The sequence below is a fragment of the Pan troglodytes genome, chromosome 8 (assembly GCF_028858775.2).
Source record: "Pan troglodytes isolate AG18354 chromosome 8, NHGRI_mPanTro3-v2.0_pri, whole genome shotgun sequence".
NCBI classification, from domain to species: domain Eukaryota; kingdom Metazoa; phylum Chordata; class Mammalia; order Primates; family Hominidae; genus Pan; species Pan troglodytes.
In genome coordinates this window covers 63,038,031-63,056,120 of record NC_072406.2, presented here as the reverse complement: position 1 = coordinate 63,056,120, position 18,090 = coordinate 63,038,031, and the positions used below count along the sequence as shown (strand labels likewise).

Here is an 18,090-nt window from a genome sequence, read left to right as displayed (position 1 = left end):
CTCTCACTGTGTTGCCCAGACAAGTCTCAAATTCTTGGGCTCAAGTGGTCCTCCCAAAGTGCTGGGATTAATGGCGTGAGCCACCGTACCTGGCCATATTTTTTTTTTTTTCAAAAAATTCATTTGTAGAGTTTAAAAAGTATCTTTTGATCAAGAGTTCTTATTGTATTTATGTTTGCAAATTTCATTTCCCATTCTGTTGCTTGCCTTTTCACTCTCAGTGAGTTATTTTATGATTACAAATCCTTATTTTTTATGTTATTTTATTACTATTTATTAACCTATTTATCTTATTTACTAGCCTTCAATAGTTACTTTTTGAGTCTTTTTTTAAATCTTAAGGTCATAGAAGTGTCCTCTGTATTACTTTTTAAAAACTGTACTGTTTTATGTTACACATTGGCTTCTATATGAAATAATTTTTGTGTATGTTGTGAGGTTGGATGTTAATATTCATTTTTCTCTGTACCGATGTATGAAAGACAGCACAATTTATTGAAAATGAATCTTTTCCTCATTGTACTGAAGCACTATTTTTTTCACAAATCAGCTAAATATATTGTGTGGTTCTCTTTATGAGCTCTCTATTCTGTTTCATTGAAATATCTATACTTGTACCTTTTCCATAATGTCATAATTGATATACATTTATAAAAACTTTATATCTAATAGTGTAAGTCTTCACATTATATTTTTTCTTCAAAGTTATCTATACACTGCATTTTTATTTGCATTTTATAGTCAGTTTTTCAGTTGCCACCAAATATAATGCAGACAAATTACGCTATTACTAATCACAGTATTGTGATTTTCAGTGTATTACAAATATAGATTTATTTAAAATACTGAATCTTTCTTCTAATACCAGGAATGACATAGGAACGTGGTACAACTTTATTTCTGTTGAATATCTTTAATTTCTCTCAGTAAAATCTCACAATTTTCGGTAAAGGGATTGCATATGCTATGTTATATTTTATATTAGGAATTCAATGTTTCTTCCTGGAAACATTTCAGATTTTTAATATTTTATTTGATTTAGACTCACTATATTTGGAAAGCTTTAATTGTAATTTTATTTTTAATAGATATAGAGCTATTCGGATTTGCTATTTATTCTTGTGTCACTATTAATGATTTTCTAGAAATGTATCTATTTCATCAAATTATGTCAAAATTTTTGACTTAAAGTTACTTATTACATTCTCTTTTTCTCTCCCATGACTATAGAATCTATAATGATTTCCTTGTTATTATTGATGATATTTAGAATTTGTGGATACTCTTTTTTTTATTTCATGCATAATCATGGTATATTTTTATCAGTCTTTTCAAAGTAACTTTGGCTTTTGCTGATTTCATTTATTTTATGATTGTTTCCTTTTCTCATGCTTCTTATGTATCTTCTCTTTTCTAATTCTTTGGATTTAATTTGACATCACATTTTAAATTTTTGAGATTGACAATTAGATTATTAATTTTCAAGCTTTAATTTTTTAAACAAGCATATGCATTTATCTCCAAGCTGAGGTTTGCCTAAGCCTCCCATCTTTTAACAAGCAGTATTTTTACTTTCGTTTTTATTAAATTCAAAATATATTTTAATATTCATTGTAATTACTTTTTCGATCCATGAATAACTTAGAAATGTGATGCTTAATTTCTAAACATTTGGTTACTTTCAAAGTCTTGCTATAGATTTGCAGCTTAATAACATTGTTGTACAAAAAAACACTGTCAAGGATTTCAAATTTTTGGTATTTATTGATTCTTGTTATGGGCCTAACCTCAGCCTATATCTGTCTATCTAACCTATCTATCTATCTATCTATCTACCTATCTATCTATCTATCTATCTATCATCTATCTACCTAGATAGACAGAGATATCTATAGATAGCTATGGTAAATTTTGAAACACGTTCCAAATACATTATAATAAATTGTGTGTTTTGCTATTTTTGGGTGCAGTTTTTATATCAAAGTATTTAATCCTACTGCTTTAAATTTTTGTACTATTATTGATATTTTGTATCCTTTTTGCTATCAGTTATTGAAAAGGTATATTAAAGTCTTTATGATCGAAGATGCAGCTATTGCTCCTTTTAGTTCTATAAAAATTGTAAATGTGTGTTAACTGTGTGTGAGTGAATATACATACACAAGTTTGACAACTTCCTCAATAGTTGATTCTTTTATATGGATGATGGATACATCTTCCTTTCAGGTAATAATTTCTGCCTTAAAATCTCTTTTGTCTGATATTAACATAGCTAAACAAATTTTCATTTGGCTTGTGTTTGATTACCTTTTATATGCATATATGAAAGGTTTTTAAATTAAGATAGTTCTATAGATAGAAGACAGAAGATATATAGATAGAAGATAGTAGATATCTTCTACAGATATAGATATGTACATGTATTTATATACATATATTAATATTTATATGTCTATATCTGTATACAAATGTATATATGCAGATATCTATACATGTATATCTATATAAATATCTACATGCCGATATATATATCTATGTGTGTATATGATATCTATGTCATTGATGTAGGAAGAGTATTATGTCCAATATTTACCAGGAGTCATTTCAGATAAGCAAGAGGGTTCTGGTATACATTTTCTCTTCCTACTCACTAAGGATCTACCAAAGCAAATCATTTGTAGAACAAGGAAAGTTATAAAATTCTCTCTCTCTTTTTTTTTCTTAAGAAAACTGGGGAAAGCCCCTAGACTAGCTTGGCTAGGAGGATGGTTTCTGTTCATATATTTTCTGGTCTGGTTTTCTCTTCTGTCATTCATGGTTTTTGATTATTATATTCTAGGTCATTGACTCCTGGCCAATCATTTCGCAGTTGTGGGAAGGTCTCCATTGCTACCTATTCCAAGTTAACTCTATCCATGGTATCTTGTCTTTCATGCGTATGCTCTGTGAAATTTTGGCTGCTGGTTCTTCACCCCCATGGAACAGGTTCTGCTTTCCTTTCACTGTGTTCTCCTCAACTACTCCCTGTGCTGCTCAGCACTGTCTGTGCACCTTCTTCTGGGGCTGCTTGTCGCAAGAGGGGTTAATCCTTCTAGTGTTTGGGATTGGGGTTTGGAGTCACTTCCAGATTGAGAGTGAGATGAAAAATAAAATATGTTGTGTACTAGGCAGAGGAAGTAATGGTACTTCCTGGAGGTGAGGTGACATAAGGGTAGGGGACACTGGGATGCACTGCCCAGATGTCTCTTCAGGAAAGACTTATTCTCCTTTAGGAAAGACCAAGTCTCCTGAGGACTTACTTTCCTTGCTGCTAGATGATAGCTCTCTGGGTCACTTCCGTTGGGGCATTGCCTTAGTTGCAGATAGACTCTTTGCCTGAGGTCACAGCCCCTGCTGGAGGCCCACAGCCAGTGGCTGATCGACAAGAGGTATGAAGGTTGAGACCTCTCTTGTCCCCAGTCAAGTCACCTTGGAAGGGTCATCTTATTTTTAGAACTCCCTGAAGGATCGCCTGAGGCTTTGAGGCTGTGCTACAGTTCGACTACTAGCTCTGCTCCATCCTGCTTTCTTTCCATGGGTGTTGACCACATGGGAACACCCTAATAAACCTCCTACACATTGGTCTCCATCTTGGAATTGGCTCCCCAGGGAGTTCAATGCTGTGTTATGGTGTTACACACCATCACTGATTTTTTTTCAACCATCTCCCAGCAATCTTGGCATGTTCTTTTATTCAAATTGTTCTCCCAACATTTTCCCCCATGAGAGCCACAAAAAATGGAGGATCTGGGCAGATAATTAAGGAAGGCACTCAGGCATTAGGTTAAACAGGCAAAGTTCACTATGGGAACTGAGGGTTGAGTATGGGAAGTGTGTTCAGTAAGAATCTGCTAGAACCAGGGTAAAGGCGAGGGCTGAATCAGCAATAGATTAGCATTGATTGTGGAGCTTGTTACACATCTTCTGGCTAAGAACAGGTTTAGCCTCAGAGTCTGCGAAGCCAGAAAGGAGAAAGAGGAAAAGGTCGGAGGAGGGAAATTTGGAGCTTAGAGGTCAACAGGTTAGAAACAGAGACAGGAAACTAGGCAAGTGATAAAACATACACACACACACACACACACACACACACACACACACACACACACACACAAACTGTATTTGGGAAAAGAACTGAGCTTAAGGAGGACTACACCCTTGAAATAGCTTCCCCTTTCAAGGTTCTTCTCTGCAAAATTAAAGATGACCTTTTTTATTAAAAACCTCCTGACAGAGATTCCTCACATTCATTCTCCTAACATACATTATACACGGGGAACAAAGCTGCAGGAAACATAATGGAAACAAGAAATATAAATAGCTAATCTATATTTATGAGCACAGGAAGGAAGTGTCAGCCAGTGTCAGGAAACAAGAAGGGGGATGTTAGGGTCCAGAAAAGGAGCAGGTAGAGGAGGCTTGCTGACTTTGCTTAGTTCCATCAGGGTTGAAGAATTTGCATTTTGAGTGGGTCCAGCAGATGGTGCTGCTCCAGTAGAGAGCAGGAAAATCGTTTTGTATGTTTACAATTCTGAACGAATATGATTTGTAAAATTCCACCCCTATCTCCTCAGACATTAATATATGTACAGACACTAGTGTTTACAGCAAATCCTAATCTTGGTTTCATCAACTATCTGGGTCATTCTTATTTCGTATAGTAGCAATGCTATTGACAAGTTTCATGATCTTCTCTTGCCAGTTCCTCCCAGGATGATGGGATTTGGAGTCAATCCTGCAGTAATTGCTGGCACTATCACCTGCTGTCTTGTGTGCTTGCATGATAGTGTATCTGAAAAACATCTTCAGAAATGCACTGTTAATGCTTTGTCTGTTTCGATAAATATACTAAGGTTTAAGTATATACCTAATTGTATATAAGAGCCATAGTAATATGAATAATATTACACAGGCAGGAAATAAGCCAATAAGTCATTAAAAGGTCATCGTCTTAGTGTGCTAGGGCTGCCATAACAAAATACTATAGATGGAGTAATGTAAACAATAGACATTTATTTTTTTTCATGGTTCTTGAAGCTGGAAAGTCCAAGAGCAAGGTCTGGCAGCAGTGTCAGGTGAGGACTCTTTCCCTGGCTTGCAGATGGCTGCCTTCTCACTGTGTTCTCAAAGGGTGGGAAGAGATCTCTCTCTCTCTCTATCCCCTTCTCTTTCTGTCTTCCTCTTTCTCCCCTATCCTGCCTCGCTCTCTGACACTTCTTACAAGATTACCAATCCTATCAAATTAGAGCCTTACTCTTATGACTTCTTTAAATCTTAATGGCCTCTTAAAGGCCCTATCTCCAAATGCAGTCACCTTGGGAATTAGGGTTTCAACACATGAATTTTAACAGGACACAATTCAGTCCATTGAAATTGCTAAATATAAAAGGACTAAAAACGTAGCTGTGCCGGTAGTGGTAAAATGTGGGAACCAACACATATTTTCATCAGACGCAATACTCATTATCCTTGACTCTAATCCTAAATTGTGAGAAAATAAATTTCTGTTTATTTTTAGCAATGACTGAGAATTTCCAGCCACCAGGTAGTTTCCAAAATGTTTCTTTTTCCTTTTTTGTTTGCTTCCAATTTTTTAAAAATTTCATACCTACAGAGAAGTTGAAAGAATAAACATCCATATGTAGACTCACCACCAACTGTTCACATTTGGCCACATTATCTTACTTCTCAATCACAGGCTTTCAGCTTGGAATGTAACTTAAAGGATGTTTGAGTCAACTTTCATTCTATACACAATCTCAGTACAAGGGGTCATTGGCCTCTAAGATCTCTGGTGATGAGGAACTCAGCTATCTTTGAGTTAGCTGCTTGTGTTTTTTAGAGGCCTCTGGTTGTCACTAAGTTTGTGCTTAAACTGAAACCTGGCCCTCTATAACTTCCATCATTCGGGCTTTATATAACCCTTCAGCTAGACAAACACTAATTCTAGTTCCTTTCTTATACGATAGCTTTGTAATGTTTGAAGGCAGTACACATGTCCCCTTCTTTAGTTTGAAAAAAAAAAAGACTAGCTAGCTGTGATTCCTTCATCCATGCCTTATTTGGAGTGGTAAGAAGTCTTTACTTGCTTGAGTAGTAGGGTCACATATTTACAAAGCACCACTGAAATTCTGTAAGACAATGAGGCTTCTTGATTTGCTCTAATGGATGCAATATTTCTTTACTCACTCCAGTTGGCCCAGTCTCTTTGGGGTTTGTGGAAATCAGGAGTCCCCCAGGACAACCCTCAGGTTCAATAATTGATAGAACTCACTGAAAACTGTTATACTCACAGTTATGGTTTATTACAGTGAAAAGTAAGAAATGAAAATCAGCAAAGGGAAGAGGCATGATGGGGCAGGGTCCAGGAGAGTTGCAAGTGCAAAGCTTCTAGTTGTCCTATCACAGTGGAACTCTAGACAGTGCTAATTCCTCCCAGCAATGATGTTGGGCAATACGCACAGAGTATTGCCAGCCAGGGAAACTCATTTGGGCCTTGGTGTCCAGAGTTTTTAACTGGGGTTTGGTTACATAGATATGGTTGACTACCAGTAGATATGGTTGACCACCCATTGACCACCTTAGCTTCCAGCCTTCCAGAGATTGGGTTGATATTGCAAGGCCTAAAGCCCCACCATAATCACATTGTTAGCATAGACTATCTGGCATGGTCTTAGGCTGCCAGGTAACCCCATCTTATCAGGCAGGACATTACAAAGGCTTAAAATACTCTCAGAAGCAAAGGCCTAACTTCTCTTTGTGCAAAGTTCATTCTTTTCCACACAGGGTAGATTAGCTATCTTTCCAATATCCCCTTTGTTCATTCCCTACTTCTCTACCAGATGGTGTTTGGGCATGTGGATCCCACTGTAGGGGGAGATGAGCCTTGATATGAGTGCAGGGCCTATCCTATCTCTTGCCTCTGCTCTGAAGTGGCTGATCCAGTCAGGTTCCCACAGCCTTACAGTGGTCTTCCCCAAGTGCAGTGTTGTTCCTAGGCTCAGTTAGACCCACCCTACCTTACATTTGCCAGGACTGCAGATGCCACCGAGTTCAGCCAGGTCCTCTCTCTAGCCCCTGGCCTTGACGTTAGTGTTATCTCACCCCTAACTACAGAGGCTCCATTATAGCAGGTCCTGAAGCTGCTAATCCTGTTACCTACCTTGTCTGGTTCTACAGGGGAGTCTGGGAACTTCTGGAGCCCTTCTATGCCTTTTAAGAGGAAAGGCAAGTTTAGGAGTGGGAACACAGGCCCTCTTTCTGTGGAACCATGCCTCTCTGCCGCCTTCCTTGTTCTGTGGTAGCACCAGGTTGGTGTAAGCCATTCTACACCACAGTCTCTTCTCAGAGTTCTGAGCTAGGACTGGGGCACAAGCCCCCTCTGCTTTTGCATCTGGCTCTCCCCCAGTTTATGTACCATATCCTCTTCTTTCCTCTTCCAGACTGTGGCCCGGAGGAGGCAAGCCAGGACACAAGTGTCTGCCCACTTGCTTTTGCTACAATTTGTCTTCTGTTATTTTTCCCACAATCCACCAGGCCAACAGGAAGAACTGCTTCTATATCAGGTTTTCCTCTATCCCCAATAAGGAGGTATTTAGGCTATATTAGTTGAATAGTAGAACCAGATATAAAGAAGGGGAAAGAATGGCTGGGCATGATGGCTCACAACTGTAATCCTGGCACTTACGGAGGCCGAAGCGGGCAGATCACTTGAGGCCAGGAGTTTGAGACCAGCCTGGCCAATATGGCAAAATCCTGTCTCTACTAAAAATACAAAAATTAGCTGGGCGTGGTGGTGCATGCTGCAATCCCAGCTACTCTGGAGGCAGAAGAATTGCTTGAACCCAGGAGGTGGAGTTTGCAGTTTTCTAAGGGGAAAGAAAACTATTAATATTTTCAAAATATTATCTCTATTATGCTTGTATAAAGAGTTCAGTAGCAATGAAAACCTGACCCATGGAAAATAGGAAAACTTCTTCCCTTTTCCCTCTTTCCCTTCTTGCCATCTTTCTTAAAGCCCATAGACTTCACAAATAACTTAGCAACTAAAAAGTCGTAGTTTTGGAAATGGAAGGCAGGTCATGTGATTCACTGGAATTTTAATTTTCATGGTAATGATAATAGCTGCCATTTATTTGAACTCTATGTACCAAGTATTGTGCTGAATTAATTTAATTTAATTTAATTAATTTAATTCTCCCCAAAGCGCTATTACTATACCATTACCCCCATTTAGCAGATGAGAAAACAGGCTCAGAGAAGTTAAGTAATTTTCCAAAATCCTATAGCTGGCACTGGAATTTAAAGCCAGTACCATTAGACTACAGGGTCCATGCACTGATTGACTACCCCTCCTAAACTGCCTTTTGATGAGGGATTCATATTTCTGTTTTCTTTGTAATTGCCACATAAGGCATTCAATAAAACACTACTTTATGCTCAGCTGCACTCAGTTTTGCAAGCTTCCAAGGATCCCTTGGTGATAAAGGAGTAATGTGGCACTTAAAACCTGGTCTGATATTGGCATGCACCCTAAAAATGCTGCTGGTATTACTGAGGGAACCAGCCGCTTGGGACGCTTACCTTCCTAATCGCTTCTTAAGGGAACTTGTAATGAATCTAATTGGAAGCATCTACTTAATTCTCTACAAGATAATATCACATAAACCAGAGCAAGAAAGGTGTTAAAATCAATAAATGAGAGAGAAAGAACTGAAAATATAGAGCTAAGGATAGGAGGGCAGGCAGGGCATTGTATATTTGTAGCTCAGGAGAAAAGTCTGGGGCACTTTTTGATAACTGCTGTTATGTGCAAAAAAATGTTTGGGTGTGGGAACTATGAGCACGTATGTTCCTTTAGACATCTGATAATCTAAACTATGGTAATTTCTGTGAGTATCAGTGAAAAATCTGTGCTGCTGATCTGTTCAAAGGGCAGCACTATGGGCAGATTTCAGATCATACTGAGAATTGAGGCCGTGTGACTGTGATCAAGATTGTACTGGAGCCATCATTTGGTTATTCATTTACCCATTAGGGAGTTGAGCTGGGGCTGGGCACGGTGGCACACACCAGCAATCCCACCACTTTCGGAGGCAGAAGTGGGAGGATCGCTTGAGCCCAGGAGTTTAAGACCAGCCTGGGCAACATAACAACCCTGTCTCTACAAAAAAATATTTTAAAAAATTGGGCTGGGTGTAGTAGCTCACGCCTGTAATCCCAGCACTTTGGGAGGCCAAGGTGGGTGGATCACTTGAGGTCAGGAGTTCAAGACCAGCCTGGCCAACATGGGGGAAACCCCATCTCTAGTAAAAATACAAAAAAATTAGCCAGGCGTGGTGGAGCACACCTGTAGTCCTAGCTACCCAGGAAGCTGAGGCACAAGAATCACTTGAACTTGTGAAGCAGAGGTTGCAGTGAGCCAAGATCAAGCCACTGCATTCCAGCCTGGGCAACAGAGTGAAACTCTGTCTAAAAAGAAAAAAAAAATTTAGCCAGGCATGGTGCCTGCCTGTGGTCCCGTCTACTCAGGAGGCTGAGGTAGGAGGATAGCTTGAGCCCAGGATGTCAAGGCCACAGTGAGCTGTGATTGCACCATTGTACTCTGGCCTGGGAGATGGAATGAGACTCTGCTTCTTTTCTTTTTCTTTTTTTTTTCTCCTTTTATGGGTAGGACTTGGGTGGGTGGAGATGATATGATGGGGATGGACATTAGAAGGGAAGTCATTAGTGAGCAGAGAGCTAAAGATGGGAAAACGCAGTGTGTGTTCCGGGGTATGGAGAGTTATTTTCTCCAGCTAGACTTTCAGAAGAAGGAAAGAAAGAGAGACAAAGCCAGAAGAGCTGAACAGGATCAAATTGTGTAAAATGATGACTGCTAGGACCCCAGGACCAGTGCTCAGTGTGAACCACAGTGGCACTGGGAGGGCCTGGGAGTAGGAAAATCAGTGAGGAGGCTCTGAGCTTGGGTGGGGCAGAAAGGGTAACTTTTTTATATTTGCTGCTTCTGAGGCTGCAGTAACAATACAGTCCCTCAGTCACCTCTTCCCTCATGGTTGTTCCTACTGTGTGTCTTGCTGGTTTCTCCTCTTGGTAAACCTCCACCATCCCCCGGAGTTGTATCTTTTGTCTTCCTCTCCTCCCCAACCATCTCCCTTCATTACATATCTTAAAAATGTCTTTTATTTTATTTTTATTTATTTATTTTTTGATATGGGGTCTCACTCTGCTGCCCAGGCTGGAGTGCAGTGGTGCAATCATAGCTCACTGCAGCCTCACCCTCCAAGCCCAAACAATCCTCCTACCTCAGCCTCCCAAATAGCTGGGACTCCAGGGGCACACTACCACACCCAGCTAATGTCCTTTTTTATTATTTTTATTTTTAGTAGAGACAGGGTCTTACTATGTTGCCCAGGCTGGTTTCAAACTCCTGGGCTCAAGCAATCCATCTGCCTCAGCTTCCCAAAGTGCTGGGATTACAGAAATGAGCCACAACACCCAGCAAAAAATGTCTTTTAGCAGTTTGGTTTTAGCTCACATTTCTGGGGAAATGGTCCTCAACGTCTCCTCCAGGGAGCAATGTTATCAGGATGGTAGTGGCAGCTGCCAGACTGCAAAGAGTAAAAAAGGAGGCTCTGAATTAGAGGCAGTGACCATGCTGAAAGGAGAAGAGAATAAGATAGGCTTTTATTTTATTTTATTTTATTTTTTATTTTTTTTGAGGCGGAGTCTCACTCTGTCACCTAGGTTGGAAAATGCAGTGGCGTGATCTCAGCTCACTGCAACCTCCACCTCCCAGGGTCAAGTGATTCTCGTGCCTCAGCCTCCCAAGTAGCTGAGATTACAAGCATGCACCACGATGCCTGGCTAACTTTTTGTATTTTTAGAAGAGACAGGGTTTCACCATGTTGGCCAGGCTGGTCTTGAACCCCTGACCTCAGGTGATTGGACTGCCTTGGCCTCCCAGAATGTGGGGATTACAGGTGAAGATAGGCTTTTAAATCCTGGGGTCAGCAGTCTTGGAAGAAGCCAAGTCTGGAGAGAAGCTATGGGGTACTACAAAGAAGTTATTCATGTACAAAGTTAGGAAAAGGGCAGCAAGAGTTAACATTTATTAAAGCTCAGGTTAAAAGGATAGTGTTTTAGTTCATTTTCTGTAGCTTATAACAGAATAGCTGAGACTGGGCAATTTATAAAGAAAAAGAATTTATTTCTTATAGTTACGGAGGCTGAGAAGTCCAAGATTGAGGGACACCAACTGGTGAGGGCCTTCTTGCTGGTGAGGACTCTGTGCAGAGTACCCCTTTGGCAAAGGGCATTACATGGCAAGGGGGCTGAGTGTGCTAGCTTGGGTCTCTCTTCCTCTTCTTATAAGGCCACGAGTCCCACTTCCATGATCATCCGTAGTCCATAAACCCATTAAGCCATTAATCCATTAATGGCAGACCCCTCACAACCCATCACCTCTTAAAGGCCCCTTTCTCAATACTGCCATATTGTTGGTTCAATTTCAACATGAGTTTTGGATGGGACAAATATTCAAACCATTGTAGATTGTCTTGTCTAAATGGATTGAAACTACTCAAAATTAACTTCCTATCTCCTGACTTCAATAAGTCTCTGTCTCTGAGGAACTATTTTCTCCATTTTTTCCAAGACTGCATCTTCTTAAAGCAAAAGCAACAAAAACCTAAAATCCGATTTGTCATAGGTGTAATAAGTCAATCATCTAGAATTTCAGTTTGTGTGAAACCAAATATGCAGACAGTTTGAATTGTTAATGAAAAATTAACAATGAAAAATTTCCATCCCATCAATGTCTAATTTGTGTCCCACCATCTCCACGGAATTCTCACTACCCTTGTGAATTCGTAATAGTTGCTGCCTCTAAAAGCCCCCAGATCTTTTATTTCTGAGTCGTTCATTCCAGCAGGTAGTCTGGGCAGTCTCTTTTTATTTAGGCCTTTAAAAATACTCTAAATTCATTTTTCCCTCAACTGGTATTTTCAAGCCATTTTAAGAATAGTTTTTTATTTCTCTTTAAGATATAAGTGTATATAAAGTGTATATTTTTTTTCTGGACAACTCTGGGAGTACAGTTGTCCAGAAAAATCCACTGATACAAGGTTACTTCATTTCCTTCAGGATATCACAGCTCCTTTTAAACAACAACAACAATTATTATAAGAATAGTAAAGATGAGTCTTAACATGTAAATCCTTGGAAGGAGTTTCATTCAAAAAAATGAACTTCCTATTAAGGAACAAATAAACAGTACTTAATCAATTTATCTTTAAAGGTAAGATTTGAGAGGGGAGGATACCAGCTCCTGAAAGGACAGCAGGTTGAAAGAGAGACTTAAAGCACCTGGGTTGGCTCCCAGAGGATGTGGAGGCCACAGAGTCATCTAGATTTACTTCCCAGTTTCCTCATCCATGTTAAAGGTAAATATTAAAGTGGAGCGCATTTCTATCCCTGTTTTCCTTTCTCTGAGTTTGAAATCCAAGTTTTCATTGGATAGCTTCACTTAATGGGGTGCTCTTTTGTTTTCTTATTGTTCACAGAAAAAGCTGTATTTATGGCCTGCTAGTGAATTTGAATAAATCGAGTTTAAAATGATTTTCAGGGTTTTTAATGTATTGACTGCTTTGAAAAGAACAAAAGCAACTCAGAACAATGCCTGTGGCAAATTGCTTGGTACTATTAGAAAATTTAACTTATTTACAAAGAAATATTTCTTTTAAAAAATGGAGACTCTAATAGATTTAATGCTATACATAGCTAGTTGTTCCTTAAAATAACGAATTGTTTGCAAATTTAATTAGGTCATATATATAGCAATATGTTTAAAATAAGACCTCTTTCCATTCATTACAGCCTATTTCATAAGATAGAGAGTGCTATCCTTTAATTGCACAAGGATGCAGTAAATTATAGTCTTAAAATTCCCTACCAAGGTCTAATTTGGGTCAATGCTGAGATGATGGTGCTTCACAACTTAGCCACAACCAAATCTTGATGAATTTGCAGCAGAGACTCCAGAGATAGTTATTATCTCAAATTATAGTTATTGAAATGACCTGTACCCTTAAGTAACCAGGATCTTTTCACAAACTTTAGCTGAAGAATGGCAGCTAACAGAACTGAATCAATGAGGCTCAGCAAAAATTTAAAGAAATCTTTTGGTTGATCAGTGTTCATGAGAACCAAAGATCTGAACATCTGCTCTTCTAATTCTTGTAGGACATCTCTAAAAGTAAAGCCACCCATTAGCTGTGTTTCTCAATTTCAGCTACAAAGATTTTAAGAGTAATGCCTAAATTCCTCCTCCAAAGGTTTTAATTGGTTTAAGGTGCAGCCTGGATGTTGGGATTTTTACAAGCTCCCAATTGATTGAAAGAAGAAGCCAAGGTTGTGAACTTTAAAGGTTTACAGGTTTCTAAGTTTAGTGGCAACCTCACAGCTGCTGATAATTTCCTCTTAAACCTAACAATTCTGTTTCACTTAGCCAGTGAATGGTGATATCCCTCTAGAAAATAAATACCCAAACCTGGACCTTCCTTTGTTGATGAAATGAGAGTTTCTTAAGCTGGCATGAGTACTTTTTATATTTCCCTCATGGCTCTAATATATAGCCAGGGTTGCAAACTGCTGCTTTACAGTTATTTAGACCTAGCCAATGTGATGCTCTTTCAATGTAGATAACTGAAGAAAATACACGTGATTAATCGTTAGAGCATTTTATTTAAAAATGGAATTTTGCTTAATAACGATTCAATTTTTGTTTATATCACTTATGTAACAGATATATGTTCCAGTTAGAATAGCCTTCTTCATCTAACTTACAGTGCCTGGGAGGCAAATCCTAATACCTGACCAAATTGTACTTAAGTGAAAGAAAATTGGCATTATGAATACAGCAAGTCCTCACTTAACATCCTCAATAGGTTCTTGGGAACTGCAACTTTAAATGAAATGATGTACAACAAAACCAATCTGACCATAGGCTAATTGATATAAACTAATGTTAAGTTCCTAAGCCCCAAAACACTCCTAATATTAAACATTGAAATAAATGTGAGCTATACATATATTTAAGAAAGATAAATAAAAACAACTAAGATGATTATTTACCCCATTATTCTAGTTCAGGGTCTCAGGTGGCCAGAACTCACTCAGGGTGCAAGGCAGGAGGAACTATCCCTGGACAGGACACCAGCCCATCACAGGGTGCACTCACACAAAACCACACTCACACTGGGACCATTTGGAAACAACAATGAACCTAATGGGCACATCTTTGGGATGTGGGAGGAAACAGGAGTACCTGGAAGAAACTGATATAGACATGGGGAGAATGTGCAAACTCCACTCAGACAGTGGCGCTTGCTGAAAATGGATATTTTTCTTATCAACCTTATAATGAAATGACATTGAACAATGACATTATTCAAGGACCTGCTGTACATTTTAGTTCAACAATTTTTCTACCTAAACGTGAGGAGTCTGTCACTCAGTTTCCAATACCAGATTTTTTCCCATGGGCTTAGGGTGTCTACTCTTTTTTCCTTTTAATTTACATTTTATTTTATTTTATTTATTTATTTTTTAGAGGCAGGGTCTTACTCTGTAGCCCACACTGGAGTGCAGTGGTGTGATCATAGCTCACTGTAACCTTCAACTTCTGGGCTCAAGAGATCCTCCCACCTCCACTTCCTGAGTAGCTAGGATGACAGGTGCATGCCACCATGTCTGGCTAATTTTATTTTTTGTAGAGACGGGGGCCTTCATATGTTGCCCAGGCTGTTCTCGAACTCCTGGCCTCAAGCAATTCCTCCCCTCTATGCCGCAATTCTACTTGGCAGCCCAAAGTGCTGGGATTACAGGTGTGAGCCACTGTGCCTGGCTGGATGTCTATTTTGTTTGTTTGTTTGTTTGTTTGAGACAGGGTCTTGCTCTGTCACTCAGGCTGGAGTACAGTGACACGATCATGGCTCACTGCAGCCTTGACCTCCCGGGCTCAATTAATCCTCCCACCTCAGCCTCCCAAGTAGCTGGGACTACAGGCGCAAATGCCACACCTGGCTAATTTTTGTACTTTTTGTAGAGATGGGTTTCTGCCATGTTGCCCAGACTGGCCTCAAATTCCTGGGCACAAGCAATCCTCCTGCCTTGACCTCCCAAGTGCTGGGATTACAGGCATGAGCAACCACACCTGGCTGCAATTTTGAAACTGCAGATCAACTCAGGCTGCTCATCTGGGGGAAAGTGTTATTTTACCTGTTAACATCCACCCCTTGTTAACACTGTGGCGTTCTTGCTTGGTGTCTCCCCTAATGAAAAGGTTTGTATTTTCTCTCGGGTGAAGTCACTCTTTACCTGCTTCCTTTGTGTGTTTGGTCCGGAATATTCCTCCTGAACTGGGGCAGAGGCTCTCTGTCTTCACTTTCTCACCATCTGCTTTGAGACTTCTTTTTCAGTTAACATCCTTTTGATTTATGGCTCAACTTTATTCATAACTTGCCCCTGAAATAAAGAAATAAAGAAATTAAGAAACAATTATTTCTTTATTTAAGGATTTCAGCCCAAATAGCCTCATTCCTAAATAATTTCCTAGATGCTTCTCATACAGATGATTGTTGAACAAAACTTTGACAAGCACTGATTGCTCGAAGGGATTTCTACCAAGGCTCACTTATTGTTAAGATTAAAGGGCTCTTTTGGTATTGCCAAAAGTTTGAGGACAAAGAACCTTGTGCACACTATGTACTGTTTGAAAAATGAATGGCGAATTTTTAAGGCCAATAATTTTTCCTAACATCATAAAACTTCTACATACATGATTCTATATTATATTACCTGACTATTCAATATTCTTTAATTTTTTTCTTTCTTTCATTAGATATTTTACAAGAGTTTGCTATAATGTGTAACAGATCTAGAGGTTGGGGAATAAAAGTGAATAAAAGGTCTAACGTGACTACAAGGATCACATCTGGAATTATGCCAAGAGTAGATGGTCACCGGATGTTTTTGAATGACTGGATGCCAAATGGCAAAGCAAGGAGATGCATGGGTAAAAAATGCCCATCTCCAAGTTGGATGATGTCAGGGCTCATAAAGGGCTTCCAATCTCCTCTTATGCTGGTGCCAAGAGGCACCTTTACACTACTGTATTATAGAGACATTGATACTGGAGCATTAGGAATGGCTGTATTCATACAAGATGTTTTCAGAGACATGGCAAAGGGGCCCTTCTTTGGTCAACTGTTCATCCTAAAGTGTGGTACAATTTTTTAGAAAAATAAAATTCAATTATGTAATTTATAGCTATTTTCTTGAAAATGGCAGTCTTAAAGTGTTAAAAGGATTATTATGTTCAAGAAAAGAAAACAAGTGGTCACAAGGTTGCTAGACAATTTTGTGAAGTTTATTTTGCAAACATAATAAGAAAAAATATCTATACTGTGATTGCTTCCCAATGTAGGTGACACCATCTAAAGTGACTCAAGTGCCCTTGAATTTGAATAGAATAAGGACAGGTTGATTGCTAAAATACAGGCCTCCTATAAAAGCTTTGGTGCATAGAAATTATGACCTTTATCTACTACATTTTATTTTTATTTTTATTTTTATTTTTTGAGATAGAGTCTCCTTCTGTTGCCCAGGTTGGAGTGCAGTGGTATGATCTCGGCTCACTGCAACCTCTGCCTCCCAGGTTCAAGCAATCCTTCTACCTCAGCCTCCCAAGTAGCTGGGATTACAACCATGCACCACTGCACTTGGCTAATTTTTGTATTTTTAGTAGAGATGGGGTTTCACCATGTTGGCCAGGCTAGGCTTGAACTGCTGACCTCAGGTGATCTGCCCGCCTCAGCCTCCCAAAGTGCTGAGATTACAGGTGTGAGCCACCACACCCAACCCATATTTTACATTATAGTAAATAATGTTTTAGAAACATGGATTCATCTGTAGATAATAAAACTATCTCTGTCCAGAATTACTATTGCCATTGTGCAGTCTGTCAGTGTTTTCTGTTGATTAGTGCTATTAGCCAAAAGGGATTATAAACAGGAAATACATTATACCGGAGCAAATTAGCAAATTCAGCATCATTAAAGTTTCACTCAAGTTGTAACATAAGATATGACTTGTTTAATGTTGCTTATACCTGGAGTCATGTTAAATGTGAAGTGTTAAGGAAACTTTGGAGAAATGCACATTGTTAGGATGCTTTCAGGAGTGACTTATTTCTTCTGCTGAAGGAGGATGTTTAAAAGCTCTAGAAAGAAACAGCTAGCATCTGGAGGGTATTGGTGTCCCTTTATCATGGTATAATGCTCCAAGAGATTGCCTGCTCCTTCTCTCTTGCTGCCCTACTGGGGTAGTAGAACCCCAGCTCCATGCAAATGGGGCAGTGGAATGTGAGGGAAGAATGGTGGAAGAAACAGCCTTCTACCAGACTAACTCCCCTCACCTGGACCAGTGCAGTAGCCTTTTACAAGCCTTCCCTGGCCTGCCTCCAGTGCCTTTCAAAACATAATCTGAACTTCTATTTTTGAGAAGATGGAGTATCTTTCTATACTTCTGCCACTAAGAACAACGAAAAACTCTCAACATTATGTATAAAACAAACATAAGATTTTCAAAGGTGAAAAAAAGAAGCCAGACCACCTAGGGATCTAGGGACTCAAAGTCTAACAAGGTGGTGGGCTCCCTGGATTATGTTTTTGTCCCATATATCCCAGACTTGGAGAGAAGGAGGCTGACAACCCAGAAATAACAATGTCACGTACAAGTAAAGCCCCAACAAAAGCCTACTCTCTCCAGCCAAAAGACCAGTAAAAGAGAAAATAGAATTCAGCAGCATATATAATAATATATCATGACCAAGCGAGGTTTATTTCAGGCTGGCTCAGTAGTTGAAAATGAAGCTATTTAATACATCGTATTAACAGGCTAAAGAAAAAATTCTTGATCATAACAATCAATGGATACAGAAAGACTCTGACAAACTTCAACACCCATGAATGATCTTAAAAACTATCAGAAAAA

The 18,090-nt window shown here is 39.2% G+C and overlaps 1 protein-coding gene across 3 annotated transcripts in view; it reads left to right on the top strand.

The window, feature by feature from the left end:
• Positions 1 to 18,090, top strand: part of SGMS1 (sphingomyelin synthase 1) — a 350,796-nt gene that overhangs the window by 3,681 nt on the left and 329,025 nt on the right. Inside the window, exon 3 of one of the 3 annotated variants that reach the window (XM_063817577.1) lies at positions 12,335 to 12,479. The exons of the other annotated variants lie outside the window; for them this stretch is intronic. The gene's annotated coding sequence lies outside the window, so the exon portion shown is untranslated. The remainder of the gene's footprint in view (positions 1 to 12,334; positions 12,480 to 18,090) is intronic. 3 annotated transcript variants of the gene reach the window in all.